Here is a 15,663-nt window from a genome sequence, read left to right on the forward strand (position 1 = left end):
GTCCAACTAAGTATCGAGTCTCATATAATTTAATATAATAGCTTCTAGAGAGTATCGCTAGCCAATCGCAACGCGACATGTCGAGAAAGTACTAAGCACCACTGATACTTAATAGCAATGCTCTAATTTTTAGTGGGTCGGAAAAAACTAAACCTTATGTTGAGAGAGGTTTAGATACCTCACTAAATTTACTCTCTCTACACTTTCTCATGTAACCCAAAGATCAAAACAAACACCACAAGAAGATCTTATGTTCATCTCAGCAGTGCATGGGTCTTGAAGCATCATTTTTCTACTTCTCAAACAAAATTGAAGATGATATTATCTTGCAAGTAAACCATTGATTTAGTTAAGGCTCTCTTCTCATTCTAATGAATAATACTTTCTCCATTTGATTTAGCTGAAAGTGTATAATAATAATATTAATAAAGTATTCAGTATTGAATTTGACCATTTATGAAAAGTCATCGAATTCCATTTATAGAAAGTATTTATGTTTGGGATTTTACACTTTACCACACATGATATGATCCAGTAAAACATCTATTCAAAAATACTTGGGAGATTATAACTAAATAGAGTGGCACTAGAAAAAAAAAATTAAAAAACCAAAAAATATTAATGTAACAATAATAACAAAAAATAATCATTAATACTATATCATAATAGAAATATTTTAGAGTAAATATAATTTCATACATGTATTATAATTTAAAATAAAATTATTAATTTTACATAAATAAATTTACAAAATACATGTATATATTTTATTAAGATGTAATTATTCTTATATAGAGGTATACTTTGTTAATACGAGACTTAGAAAATGTATAACTAATTACAATTTAGAGGTTATTCTTATTTAAAATTGGCCCAAATCGGGACTTGATTTTTTTATAACAAATTAGAGGTTATTCTTGAATAGAGTATTCTTAAATACTGTAATGAGAATTTTGTTATTTTATTTTGGAGTTGTTACACAACATACTAAATTTTTTAATTTTTTAGAATTTTTTTTAAAAATATTATATATTGTGTTAAATTTTTACAGTTTTTTTTTAGTTGTTCCACTGTTGCTTTAATTGTTCTGATTTGTTATTTTACTATTGTTTTATAAAAAGAAAATATTTTTTTAAAAAAAAAACGTGTAACAATAAAATTATAAATTTTTATTTAAAATTTAATATTTTTGTAAAAACTCTTTTATTTTTAAGTTTTATAAAATCTGTAGCCTTTTAGAAAATATAAATAGTGATTATTATAATTATAAAGAACAGGAATTTGTCTTTGTGGATTAGCAATATGGTCATGTGTTTGTTGGGATTAGGTGATTTTTAGATTTGACTTGGTTGGTCAAGATATCATATATTAAATTATCTCTGCAAACATAAAATACATTTGATGTAATGCCATATTTCTACGTACATATTTTGATATTATTTATAGCAAACTATTAATTATCCGTAAATAAGAATGAATTTGTTTTTAGCAAAAAAAAAAAAATACTTTATATATTGTTTTTTTAATTTTATGTTTAAAAATTTACCGTTTAAATTTCTAAAATAGTTGCAAGCGATAGTTGCAATGAGGGTTTCTATACGATTTTTTATTGCAATTTAAGTTCAGCGCTAATTGCAATAAAAGTTTCTATGTAAAATTCCGTAAAAATACAAAAAAAAAACCTATTTTAAAGTGTAAAAATAAAAAAGCCCCCAAAAAATATATCGTGAAGTCAACGGATTGTTTAATTAATTATTTTGTCTGTTTTTTTAAAAAAAAAATAATAATTTAATTTTCCAATAAAGGATTTTTGTTACTTTCTAAGTTTTCTAAAATCACCTCCCCTTTCTTTATTGGTTGTAGTTTTGATTATGTTAGTAGACGCTGTAATTTTATGGCCCATAATGTGGCTAAGTGGGCGTTTTCTCATCAGAGGTTTGGCATTGTGCCTCTTTCCTCCTTGCCCGAAACTATACTTTGTAATGACCGTGAGGTCTAACAGTTTATTTCATCTATCGCACGTACGCTTTTCTTCAAAAAAAAAAAAAAAAAAAAAAAAAAGTTTTCTAAAATTGATTAATTTGGTAAAAGGTAGATGGATTATTTAACTAATTTCTTTTCTTTTTTTTAGTTTCTTTTTAAAAATAAAATAATGAATCTAAATGGTTTTACCTAATTGTAACGACTTAAATTTGGTTACAACCTTAAATGATTGTCAATTGTAAACCATTTAAGTACGACTAATAAATAATAAGAATCAACAATAAAATAAATTCTATTATATTTATTTACTTTAATTTATTTAAATTAAAGATGGAAGAACTTAATTAAATAAATTATAAAATGAAAGAATACTTTCCCCACTAATTTTCTAAGAGATGTTATTAAGGATAATAACTTCTATTTATTTTTATTTTTAAAATTAAATATATAATAAAAATTGTGTCCTTTAAATATTCTTACATAATAATCACCATATATTATAGCTTAACTCAAAATGATAATTTAGTTAATTTAAGCATTCTAATTATATTATCTAATAAAGTAAACAAGATAAATTATTATCATTAAATATTACAAATATCGATTAAGATTATTTTTCATTTATTAAGTTACATCTCTCCATTAATTTATTATGATTCTGAATATTGTGTAGTAAACATGTAGTTTTCATCATTAGAGGTGATGAAAAAAGAAAGAAAAGAAAATCATTCATTCTAAGAAACTAAGTACAAAATATATGCATTACATTTTTTTAAATATATAAAAAAATAAAAAAATAAAAAAAACTTCAACAACAAATTACTCACTTGTGTCTAATTTTATGATAAAAAGTTGTGTCTATTATAACGAATGTAAGGGATAAAAATAATTTGAAGGCTATATAAGTAATTTCACCATGATAAGAGCATGAAAACTAATAAAGTGATATGGCAAGAGAAATATGAACGAGACATTTCACTTAAAATGAAGAGAAGGGCACCAGAGTAGAGTTGAGCTCGAGAAAGCTTGGAGAACAAAGCTCAATAAGCAGAAAGGGAGATAAAGCGCACGAGGAAAAAGGAGAACGGATCCACATGGACTAATCTAAGCAGAAGAAAAAGATTGTGCGACACCCATTTCTGCCTATAAATAAAAGACCCCAACATTCAAAAAAGGGACAGATTCTTGACCACACTAGCCCGGTCGAAGCTCTGACAAATTATATCTCTGAAAACACACTTAATCTTAAAACTACCAAAGAGAGAGAGAGAGAGAGAGAGAGAGAGAGAGAGAGAGAGAGAGAGAGAGAGAGAGAGAGAGAGAGAGAGAGAGAGAGAATCATCGCTTATCTTAAAGGATTATGTAATAAAGCAGAGTTATATTTTTCAATTGGGATAATCATAGTTTAAAGAACTCAAAGTACAAATACAAATTTATTGTGGAGCTAATCTTCAGCATCAACAACTGGTGTTGTTTGTGGAAAACACAAGAACGAAAAGCTAAGGACTAGGCTTGTGACAGTCAGAGCCCTGTGATCTGAAGGAGAAAGACCAGGAGTTGTACAATCCCACAACACCTAGGGAAGGTCATGTGTGATGATTCTGAGACTGTGTATGTATTAGACTACATAGTTGAAGAGGGCTTAAATGGATTGATTAATATTACCTATATTAGCAAGGTACATCATATTTTTTGGTAGCCCAACATGAAAGAACTCCACGGTTAAACGTGCTTGACCTAGGGTAATTTTAGGATGGGTGACCTCTTGGGAAATTTTTCCAGAAAGTGTACGAGTGAGGACAAAGCACATTGGAAACACTCGTGTTGGTTTGTAGGGTTAGTCGTCATTCCAAGAAACATCTAGAGTGACCTACTCGTGTATAAGATCCATCATCTTGTGGGTGTAAGGGCTCAATAGAGGCTTGAAGCGAGGACATTACAAAATGGTATCAGAGCCTTGATCTAGCCAGAAGTGTGGTCGACGAGGACGTCACACCCCCAAAAGGGGGTGATTGTGATAGACAGAGGCCCGTGATCTGAAGGGGAAAGACCGGGAGTTGTACAATCTCACATTGACTGGGGAAGGTCATGTGTGATGATTCTAAGACTGTGTAGGTATGCGACTACATAGTTGAAGTGGGTTTTAATAGATTGACCAGTACTACCTTTATCAATAAGGTGTATCTTGTTTTTTTGGTAGCCCATCAAAAAAGAACTCCACGGTTAAGCATGCTTGACTTGGGATAATTTCAGGACGAATGACATCCTGGGAAGTTTTCCCAAGAAGTGTGCAAGTGAGGATAAAGGACACTAGAAACACTCGTGTTGGTTTGTAAGGTCAGTCGTCATCTTAGGAAGCAGCTAGAGTGATGTAATCGTGTATAAGAGCCATTAATTTATGGATGTAAGGGCCCAATAGAGGCTTGAAGTGGGGACTTTACAAGGCTAAAGTCTAGGATGGGATCTAAGAAAGTGTTTGAGAGTGCACAGAAAATTATGGTTGCAAATGAAGGAGATACGTCAAATCGGATTGTTGATCCTACCGTTGTCCTAGTAGTTGAAACGAGAAAGATAAACCAAAGAATGACTGCACAAGACAAGCACTACGAAGAACTAAGATTCCTCGTAGAGGAAAAATTTCAACAAGAACAAAGCATCGCTAGATGTCAACATGATTAAGATGAAAATCATAAGCATCATCAAGACTGTTAGGGTTTATGCCTTGAAAAAACTATAAAGACATTTTCTGATTATTAATAAAGAGTTGAACATTTTGATATATGCATGAATGTTAAGTTATTAATATTTATTATTAAATATTGCAAAATTTCTTATCCATATATGAGGTTGTGGCTTATAGCTGTACAGAGAACTAAGACCACTTAGCCATGAATAAAATAGTCAGCAACATGTTAAAGTTATAGAATCTTTAATCAACAGTTGCTAGTACAGTTCACTGATGCCTGTTCTTCGATGAAAGTAATCCCTGTTCGGATTACAGATGTAGTATGACATTAAAGTGAATGTGTTGTATATAATAGAGATTATATATGACAAGGATTGATATGAATAAAGTTGTCTTTATCTATCATGTCATTTTCTATAAAGACCTAATTCATATCATAATGATGATCAATGGTAGATTGGCCTAAATCCTGATTAATCATGAACTCAGTTCATGTTATTAGTTTCTTTGATTCACTTGTTAAAGTTTATCAGAGAAGATGATTCTTACAACTTCTGTTCGAGGAATCTAATAATATGGATGGCTAGAAACATGATCTACTAGGGCTGTACAAAAAAATTCGTAAACCGCCCAAACTGAATAATCTGCCCAAACCAAACCGAAAAAATCAATAAAAATTACAAACCGAAATAACCTGAAAAAATTACAAACCGCCCAATCTGTTAATCTCTTCAACTGAATAAGGTATACTTACACCTTGGATAAGTGTTATGTCCTTTCCAGGACATTGATAAAGTTTACCAGTATTGGATGTATGGAGTATACATTAGATTGGACCGATATTGATCTTGGATAAGATATCATAAACTTATCGTTATATCTTTCTAAGTCAACATCACTGGTTGATCTTAGGTGTATGAATCTTAATCCTGATATGGTTAGGTTTAGCTTAGTTGTATTATTTATGTTCTTCAAGTTGTTCGTGGAGGCTAATCAATTGTTATGGCAGATATATTTACAAATTAGGAACATAGTAGTATAATTGAGTGGGAGCGCTAATCATAGATATGGAATCTATAGCTTCTATAAGTATTTAGAAGTGAAACGATGATTTCTTTCGAGCTTGGTTGAATAAAGATAAATGATTGAGACCTTATTTTAGTAATTGTTGCCTCAAATTTTTCCCAAAATACGCGGCAGTGGCTGCGGGCGACACGTGGATCTAAAAAAACATCCACTCACGAAAATCAATTAAGTCTTAGGCAGAGAAGTACATCTCACGGAGTGAGCCTCCCGGAGGAGAGCATAAGACACGCCTTTACTCTCCAGGAGGTTAGAACTGTAACAAGGCATCTCCAAGGGGAAAGAGATTGTTCGAACAGTTACTTCGTATTTAATGCTACATGGGGGGAAACGTTTCAGAACCTCCATAAGAGGATTTTACAAATGGCGTAAGCCCCGCTTTACAACAATTACACGGCAATTGACGAGTCTAGTGACAGCTACATTATGAGGACTCACATCAATCAAAGGAGGATAAAAGATTATATACAACTAATCCCTAAGATACCTACGGTATAAGTCATGTATTTCCTATTTTGTATATGCTAGGGATTTATGCCCCTAAGAGGCTAACACAACAAGACAAGTGATCCCTTTCTAGGGATTCTCCTGAAAAAAAAAACTATAAATACCCCACAAATAGAATGAAAAAGGGGTCGATCGATTAATTAAGGAATCGAAGGGAGTAAAGAAGAAAGAGAGATTCACCAAGAACATTCTCTGTAAAATACTCTCATAAATAACAAAGACTCGTGGACTAAGGCTCATTAATGCCTGAACCACGTAAAAATCACCTGCATTAAACCTTTTACAGCTCTTCTCATTCTATTATTTAATTGGTTGCCAAAAACCACAGTCAACATTTTGGTGCTTTCATTGAGAGCTGAAGGAAGCTTCGTAAAAAAGACAACAGTTAGACAAAAAATTCAGAGTAACGATGGTAGAAACTCGTAACAATACACGTCAGCCCCATGAGGCGAAGAAGTGGCCTCAAGAGTAAATGTGGACTCTGAGGAGCGAGATGAGGCAAACGATGAAGAATACGAGGAAAACTTCGAAGGGTACAACACCTATGACGAAGGTAGCTATACAAAATTACTGGTCTTAAGGCAAAAGGCGGCTGATCATGAAGCTGAACTTGCAGTTCAAAAGGAACAGAATAGAAGGATGCAAGAGGTGATGGTTGCCATGCAAAAAGCCATGGAGACTGCAGGAATACATATACATCCCAAGGCCATCCCAGCAGGACTCGAGGAAACACTGGGAGAATCCTCACCAAGTACTCAAAAACCCAAGACCAGGGAACCGAGCCCTATACGGTACCCTTCTGAGGAAAACCCTGGGAAAAATCCAACTTCGATCCCCGGGGAAAGAAAAAGGTGCATGATCCGCGAAAAGTCCGCTCAGATTTCCCGAAAGGGAAAGGTCTGCAGAGGGGCAAGCTCCCTTGAGCGAGTCTTGGCCCTCAGGACTGGGAGGACCGAAAGAGCGTATCCGTGCACCAAGAACCCGGGGAGAGAGGAAGGAAAAACTGGAGGTACCCTCCAGCTGACCTAAGACAAAAAATCAACAAAAAGCACGGTAACTTACAAGACCATCCAGACAAAAGGAAGCACGCGCTGCCGGCTTTTGCGTGCACGCTAAATGAAGGAATCCTGACTGAGTTAGCAATACTATGCAAAGACATTGCTATGGTCTCCCGGAGACAAAAAGGGGATGACTCAGATTCTGATTGCGAGGATCGGGAACCATGCGCCCGACACATACTGGATGCAGAGCTCCCCAAGAACTTTAAAATGCCCGAGATGGCAGCATACACTGGAGATTCAGACCCCAGTGACCATTTGTCCCGTTTCAACCGGGTGATGCCTGTCATGAGGGTCAGCAATGATGCAAAGTGTTCATACTTTCCACTAACGCTGAGCGGTTCCGCTGAAGAATGGTTTAAAAAGTTGGAACCCGGATCAGTAGACTGCACCTGTATAATATGATGTTAGGATTCACCTCCCAAATTGTTATAAAAATTAATAAGTTTATAGAAAATTTATCATATAATTTCAAAACCTTTCTCTTCACCGTATCTCACTTGTAGTCAACATTATATTCAAGGGTGTTATTGTCATAATTCATGTGTATAACATGATGCTAGGCTTGACCTCAATATATTTGCTGTATATATAAAACAAACCAAATAATGAGTTAACTACTCACTTTTATAAATAAGTGAATCTGCACAATTTTCTTATATAAAAGAAATATGTTAAATAAAACCTAATTCTCACACAAAATAAAAATCTATAAAAAAAATAATTGATAAACTAAAAACTATTTAATAATAACAACGTATATCTAGTGGGTTTTTTAATAATAATAATATTATGTGATAGTATGGGTGACTATTCAATGGTTATATTTTTATTGTAATCATCATGGTTACATTTTTCTTTGACCTGTAATAGCATGTTACTAATAGGTGAACATTCCTTTTTTTAGAATTAATTAATTATAATTAACTATTTTCTTAAAATAATTAATTATAATTAACTATTTTCTTAAAATTATTAATTAAATCTTTAACAAAACTTCTTTTAGCAATTAATATTTATAAATATTTTTTTTATTTATATTTAAATCCTTACTCTAATTATTTTAACAATTAAGTCATTTAATTATAATATTTACAATAAAATTTATTTTTTTATAAAAATTAAACTTCTTTCTACACAAATTAAAATTTTCTTTTTATAATAAATTTTTAAATAATTAATTATTTTTAAATGATATTTAATTATTTTGTTACAATTAGATGAACTAAGTATGAGGCCTCAAGCTAGTCAATCGATAACAAGTGTAGCAATTTTTTTTTCTAAAAAATTCTTCAACTTATTTCACTTTTTACTTTTTAAATATTTAAATAAAAAAAAAATTAAGTAATTAAGTATAATAATTTAAAATTAAGATTACAAGTATAATAAAATTTAAATTATGAAATTATATGTGTATAATTTTAAATTATAAAAAATTTTGCTATAAAATTTTGAATAATTTAAGTGCAAAAAAATAAATTGCTTAAAGATCCTTATATAGTAATAAACTACAAAAAATTAATTAATAATTATAATTAATTTAATTTTAAAATATAATTAATTTTAATTAAAGTTTTATAAGGAAATAAATTATTAGGTTGCTTTCAGGTTACAAGTTATTTATTATTTATTTTTATTTTATTTCCAAATTAATCACAACCATTTAATAGTAATCCAATGACTTAAAAAAATGTAACCATGATGGTTACAATAAAAATATAACCATTGAAATCTCTTCCGCAATAGTATATATATAGTGTGTTATTTTAAAAAAATTATTAAAATAATATAAAATTATTAATTTGTAAATTTATGTTCTAATAAAATATTAAAAATGAGAAAATGAAAGAGCAAAGAGAAAAATAGTTTTTTACTCAAAAAAAAAAAGAAGAGAAAAATAGTTTATTAAAATAATAGCAAAATATCAATTTGTAGATTTATGCTCTAATAAAATATTAAAAAGAGAGAAGAAAAAAATAATTTTGGAGTGATTTTAGAGTGTCATGTCACTGTGTGATATCTCTCATTTATATATGAGTACTTTAATGTCTTGGGGTTCCCAAAACCTCGTGGATTTCATTTCCATACAATGATTAACATAGGAAAATTTGAATTTCTATGCTTTAAAAACTTTAATATTTTATTCTTAAACCAATACATTCCAAACTAAAAAATATATGACACTTTTATCTAAAACCCAAAAATACCCCTCTCATAACTCAGCCCCATTTTTTCCCAACCCGCATATGCATCAGACCCCCCATCGGACCAGTCGGACCCCCAATCGGCCCCGTCGGACCCCCCCCCATGGACCCCATCAGACCCATCGGACCCCAACCCAATTTTTTCCCTAGCTTGCAAGCATCGGACCCTCCCTTTGGTCCCCATCGGACCCTTGTTTTTTTTTTTTTGGTTTTTGGTTGAGGCTCACGGGTTGAGAGAGAGGAAGAGAGAGGGGGGCTGGGTCCTTCGTCGGAGGTGGTGGGTGGTCCTCAGAGGTCGTCGGAGGTGGTGGAGGTGAGCCGTGGAGGTGGTGGTGCGTTTGGGTGGTCCTCACGGGTTGAGAGAGAGGAAGAGAGAGGGGGGCTGGGTGGTCCTCGGTGGTCGTCGGAGGTCGTGGAGGTTGTCGGAGCCGTGCTCTTTGGTTGAGCCGTGGAGGTTGTGGGACGGTTTGGGTGGGGCGGCGAAGAGATGCCGAGATAGAGAGAGAAAGAGAGATGCAGAGAGAGTTTGAGGGAAGGAGAGAGAAAGAGTTTGAGTTTTTGAGAGAGGTATTTTTGGGATTTTGAAAAAGTAGTCATATATTTTCAATGTAGAAAAGTATTAGTTTAGGAAAAAAATTATCCCCTAATACATGTATAGAAATTCAAATTTCCCTTAACATATTCATCTACTATTGGATCGTCCAACAAATTATCAAAATCCACATTAGGATAAAAAAACAGAAAGTTTTTGTTGAACCAATTTGAACCACTAAGGAAGTTGCACACAACATCTCTTTAAGAACTTGTCTCATATATATTGTGGCTCATAATGCCATTTGAAGAGGTGGGTTATATTCAATATGTATATTGAATATTTTGTAAATAAATAGATTCCGTATTATGCATATCATATACCATAATAGAAAGTAGGAAAAAAAACATATACTCTTTTCTTTTTATGTTATAGAATATCCTAATAAATATAATTTTATTTATTTTTTAGAACGACGTAGGTTACCCAACTTCTCTATTAAGTAAAGAGGAACAAGTCACCTAGTTTATTTATTTTCAAAATTTTTCCTTATATCCTTTTTTTTTTTAAAATTAAACCTTATATCCTTAAAACTAAATTTATTTATTATTTTTTAGGGCAACTAACTTTAATTTCCTTTTAGTGAAAACTACAAACAATTTGTGTAAAAGTAGATTTTTTTTAAAAAAATATTTTATAGAAAAAAAATAGTATGAAACAACTGGTTACCTTAAAGAAATTTGGTTAGTCTAAAGGTAACTGGCTACTTTGAATTTTTTTTTCTTTGGATTAATTACATAAGGTATCATTTTTTGTAAAATATTTATATTTTTACGTTCAAAGAATATTTTTTTTTACCTTTTTACGATTTTCAAAAAAATAACACGAAAACAACATAAAATCAACAAGAAAACTACATAAAAGTAACATCAAAATAACAACAAAAAATAGCGTACATATAACAAAAAATCAACAACAAATTAACAAGATTACAACATAAAAAGACTGTATTTTTTGTAAATAAAATTAAAAAAATCGTAAAAAATGTTTAAAATTCTGTGAAACCGTATTTTTGTAATTTTTTTTGTTATTTTTATGTTTTTGTGAAATAATCCTTTTTCTTTTTTTCCATTTATATATTTTTTTTAATTTATCCCATAATTTTTTTTTTTTAAAAAAATCATATTTTAAGTAAAAATTTATAATTTTACTGTTACATAAATTTTTTACAAGAATGTTATTTTTTTTTATAAAACAACCGTAAAACAACAAAACAGAATAATTAAAACAACAATAAAACAATTAAAAAATAAACGTAGATCAACAATAAAAACTTAACACAATATACAGTATAAAATTTACACAATATTTTTTTTAAAAAAATCTACTCCACAATAAAAAAAAGGGCTATTTACAAAAATATGGAAAAATGAAGATAAGTTTTGATATATATGGCATAAATACTTAATTACACTAAATATGGCATTTTTTAAGAAAAACTTACAAATATGGGAAAAAGTTATAAGGAATGCCATAAAAAACTTTAAATTTGTATTTTTTTTTTTTTTATCTTTTTAAAATATAAAACACTAAAATAAATAAAAAATAATCTCAAATATAGATGTTGTTTTTTTTTTTTCAGAAATTAAACATATTTTTTTTATTTAAACTACTGTTTATTTGTTTTTTTTATTAAAAACTAATTATTTCATTAACAACAACAAAAAAAAAAAACCAGTTTCGTCAACATTATCCTGGAAAAAAAATAATATAAAAAATTATAATCTAAAAATAATACAAACTTTAAAAATCAGTTTCATCAACATTGAAAGAAATTAATAATTTTATTAAAAGAATAAAAAAATAGTTTCATCAACAAGATAATGAAAAAAATTATAATCTAAAAACGATACTAACTTTAAAAACCAGTTTTATCAATATTAAGATAAACTAATTATTTCATTAAAAGAGAAAAAAAAAATAATTTCATCAATAACATAATGAAAAATACACAATGTCTAATAACTAAACTTTTACAAACGATACTAAATTTAAAAACCAGTTTCGAACAGATAAATTTTATATCAATACCTAATAACCAAATTTTTAACTTCATTCTTTATTTTGGCATTTAATTTTTCATTTACTTGCTCAAAAACCAGAGTTGATTTAAGCATACAATATGCAACAAATATAACAAAGAGAATCACAAAATAAAATCAAAGATAAAAAAAAAAAAGAAAATTAAAGAGACAAAATGCAATAAAAACTATAAAAGACTAAAAAAAATAGTAGAATGTGAGAAACCAATTAGTAAAAACAACTAAAATAAAAACAAACAAATAAAAACCAGTTTCCTGAAATAATCAAATAAAAAATTGAAACTTAAAACTCAATTATGAACAACAATAAAAAAACCAGTTATAAAAATAATAAAATAATGTGTGTTAGAAACTGATTATTAAAAATAAAACAAAAATTGGTGTTCATATATCTTACAATAATAAAACTGATTTTATACAAACTAAAAAATATACAATAACATCATAAAAATAGAGCAATCCCATCACAGAACAGTTAAAACGTGTGAAACCAGTTTCGACCCTGTAAAACTAGTTTTGACGCTATAAAAATCATAAAAATAATAAATGTTAAATAATAAAGTTAACTGAAACCAGTTTTATCAATCAATTAAATGAAAAATGAAAAAAGAAAAACACATACAAAAATACAAAAAAAAAATATTAATCACAAATATAATCATACCAATAATTTGAAAATAAAATATAAGTGTAAGTTTCGAACCTAGATTTAAAAAAAATAAAAAGAGTAACTTAAAATTAAAAATTTGTAATAACATTATAAAATAGAGCAAACCCATTACAGAACTCTCAAAATATGTAAACCAGTTTCGAACAATATTTTTTTTTTTTAAAAAAAAAAAAAAAACACTAACAAAAATAATCGAAAACAACACATACAAATAATTTAAGAACATGATATAAATGTGAAAACCAGTTTCAAATTTAGAAAAAAAAAATAATAAAAAAAAACTTAAAATAAAAAAAAAATCATAAAATGAAGCAATCCCATTATAAAACCTTTAAAATTTGTGAAACCAGTTTCGAGCCTATAAAAAAATAAATTATTATTTATATTTTTCTAAACCATTTACAGAATATAAATTAATTCCTAAGAACATAAATATAACTTTGAGATTCATATTATAGAATTTGAAAATTTATTATTGAATTTGGAGGAATCACGCTTTAATAAATTTATGTATTAATTAAGAATAAAAGCAGAGATTTTACAAAATTCTTCTTCTCTTTCTTTCATAATTATATACACAATATGAAAATTACAGATCAAATATTCCAAAATTATGTAAAAAAAAAATAAATATATATAAATCAAGTTAGGTTGATCGGCAAATAAAGATGGAATTGGCCGAACCTTTGTGGTTTCGGTTAATAGGAATAAACTGTTGTTTTTTGAAGGCATAACACACTGTTATTGATCCTCTTCAGTTGATGTAAACTTCAGTTGCTGTAAACTAAGGTGATGGTGGTGGTGGTGGCAAAACTTGTAGAGAAGGCAAAAGGCAGTGTTCGAGAAGGGATTTAGTCGCCGGAGCTACCACTGATCGGTGGTCAGAGAGAGAAGAAAGGAGAGAGGCAGCTACTGAGTGGTGTGGCCTTCGGTTTCAGTCCGATTGGAGAGAGAGAGAGAGAGAGAGAGAGAGAGAGAGAGAGAGAGAGAGAGAGAGAGAGAGAGAGAGAGAGAGAGAGAGAAAGAGAGAGAGAGAGAGTAGCGTTTAGGTTTAAGATGATTCCTTTTATGGGATTTAAAAATTAAATTTATAAAAATGTGGTAAAAAAAATACCATAAAAAGCTTTAAATTTGGACAAATGCCATATAAGAGAGGTAAAGTTAAAAAAGCCATATTTATGAAACTTTTTTATAGAATCCCATATATGGTGTAATTTTCACTAAAAAAAAAAAGAGAAAATTACGCTGGGAGACAATTTTTGAAATTAAATACTGTATATACCGAATATATTTATATTTGGTAAAAAGTAACGATTTTTTTTGAATTTTTTTTTACACGTGTACACGGTTACTGTTTTTTAGGGGTAGTTGAGTGTTAAACACGATTCCACGTTCTTTTTGCACTGTCAAACCATTTCTCACTCAATCACTTCCATTTCTCTTTTCATTTCATCTTCCATTCTCTTATTTTCCCTCATTTTATCATAGTGTAAGGGTTTCTCTCTGCTAGGGTTTGGCATTTCGTTTCATAGTTAAAACATTCAATGGTGCGTACTAGGGGTTCAATGTCTCCATCACCGGAGGTGTCTGGTTCGAAGAAGAAGGTTGAAAAAGCAGAGGAGGTTTCGAAAAACATGGTTGGTTCTGGTTCGAAGGTCGTTGAGTCTGATAAGGAGAAGAAGAACAAGAATCTCTCCATTTCGAAGAGGAGTGGTGTTTCTGAAGCTACCTCTGACGATCGGCGCTCTAAGAAATTGAAGAGTGTTGTTGAAGATGAGGATGATTTTGATTCAGAATGTGATGAAGCACCTATTGTGTTGCCAAAAAAATTGAAGGTTAGTATATTGTTTCTATATTCTGATTTTGATTCTTGTTAATGTGGATGCACATTTATATGGTAGTTGTTTTTTTTGTATACAGAGTTGTTTAGTATACTAAGTTGTTCACATTTTGTTTGTGTGTTGTTTAGAGATCTATGTGTAGTCTTTTAAGTGAATATTTTATATGTTAGTATAGTTTCTTGGTTTTTTTAGTAGTTTTTTTGTTTACCGAGTTCTATAATTTACTGAGTAGTTTATTTTTTTGGTATTTTGTATTGTTATTCAAATGTTACTTTTACTGTACAGTTTCTTAATGTGTGGTATATTTAGTTTCTTTGTTTTTAATGTGTTTATGATTTAGTAGTCTTCCTTTCTATTTACTTGTGTTTTACTTAGTTTTTATTTTGTGCACACCAACTGTTTGGGAATTTGTTTCTGAGTAGTTTACTGAGTAGTTTATTTTTTAGGTATTTTTTTTTTGTTATTCACATGTTATAGTTCACTGTACAGTTTCTTAATAAATGTATATATATTTAGTTTTTAGATTTTTTAGTGTATTTTTTTGGTCTTTAATGTGTTTGTGATTAATTTATGATTTAGTAGTTTTTTTGCTTTATTTTTTGTTGTTATACTATTTAGTATACTGGTTTGTTGCTCTTTGTTGATGTTATGGTGAATTTTTGCTAGTGGATTTATCTAGGATTAGGTATTTTTGATTTGATTAAGGTCATATTTCTTTGTAGAAAGTTTAGTCAATTAATTGTTTTGTATATCTTTCTTTAGAAAAGGATTTTGTTCTACTGAGTTTGATGCATGAAGAAATGAACAAATATAAACCAAGTGTTCAATAATATAATTACTGTTGTCATAATATTATATGTTTATGTGTATGTTTGTGTTTATATGCTTTTAGAATTAAAATTCAAGAGAAAATGAAGAGAATAGATTAGTAGGATTAAAATTCTTCATCTATGATTTTTAGGATCCCATAAAACTATTTCTTTAGGATCCCATAGTA

The sequence above is a fragment of the Cannabis sativa genome, chromosome 7, assembly GCF_029168945.1.
Source record: "Cannabis sativa cultivar Pink pepper isolate KNU-18-1 chromosome 7, ASM2916894v1, whole genome shotgun sequence".
Classification (NCBI taxonomy): Eukaryota; Viridiplantae; Streptophyta; class Magnoliopsida; order Rosales; family Cannabaceae; genus Cannabis; species Cannabis sativa.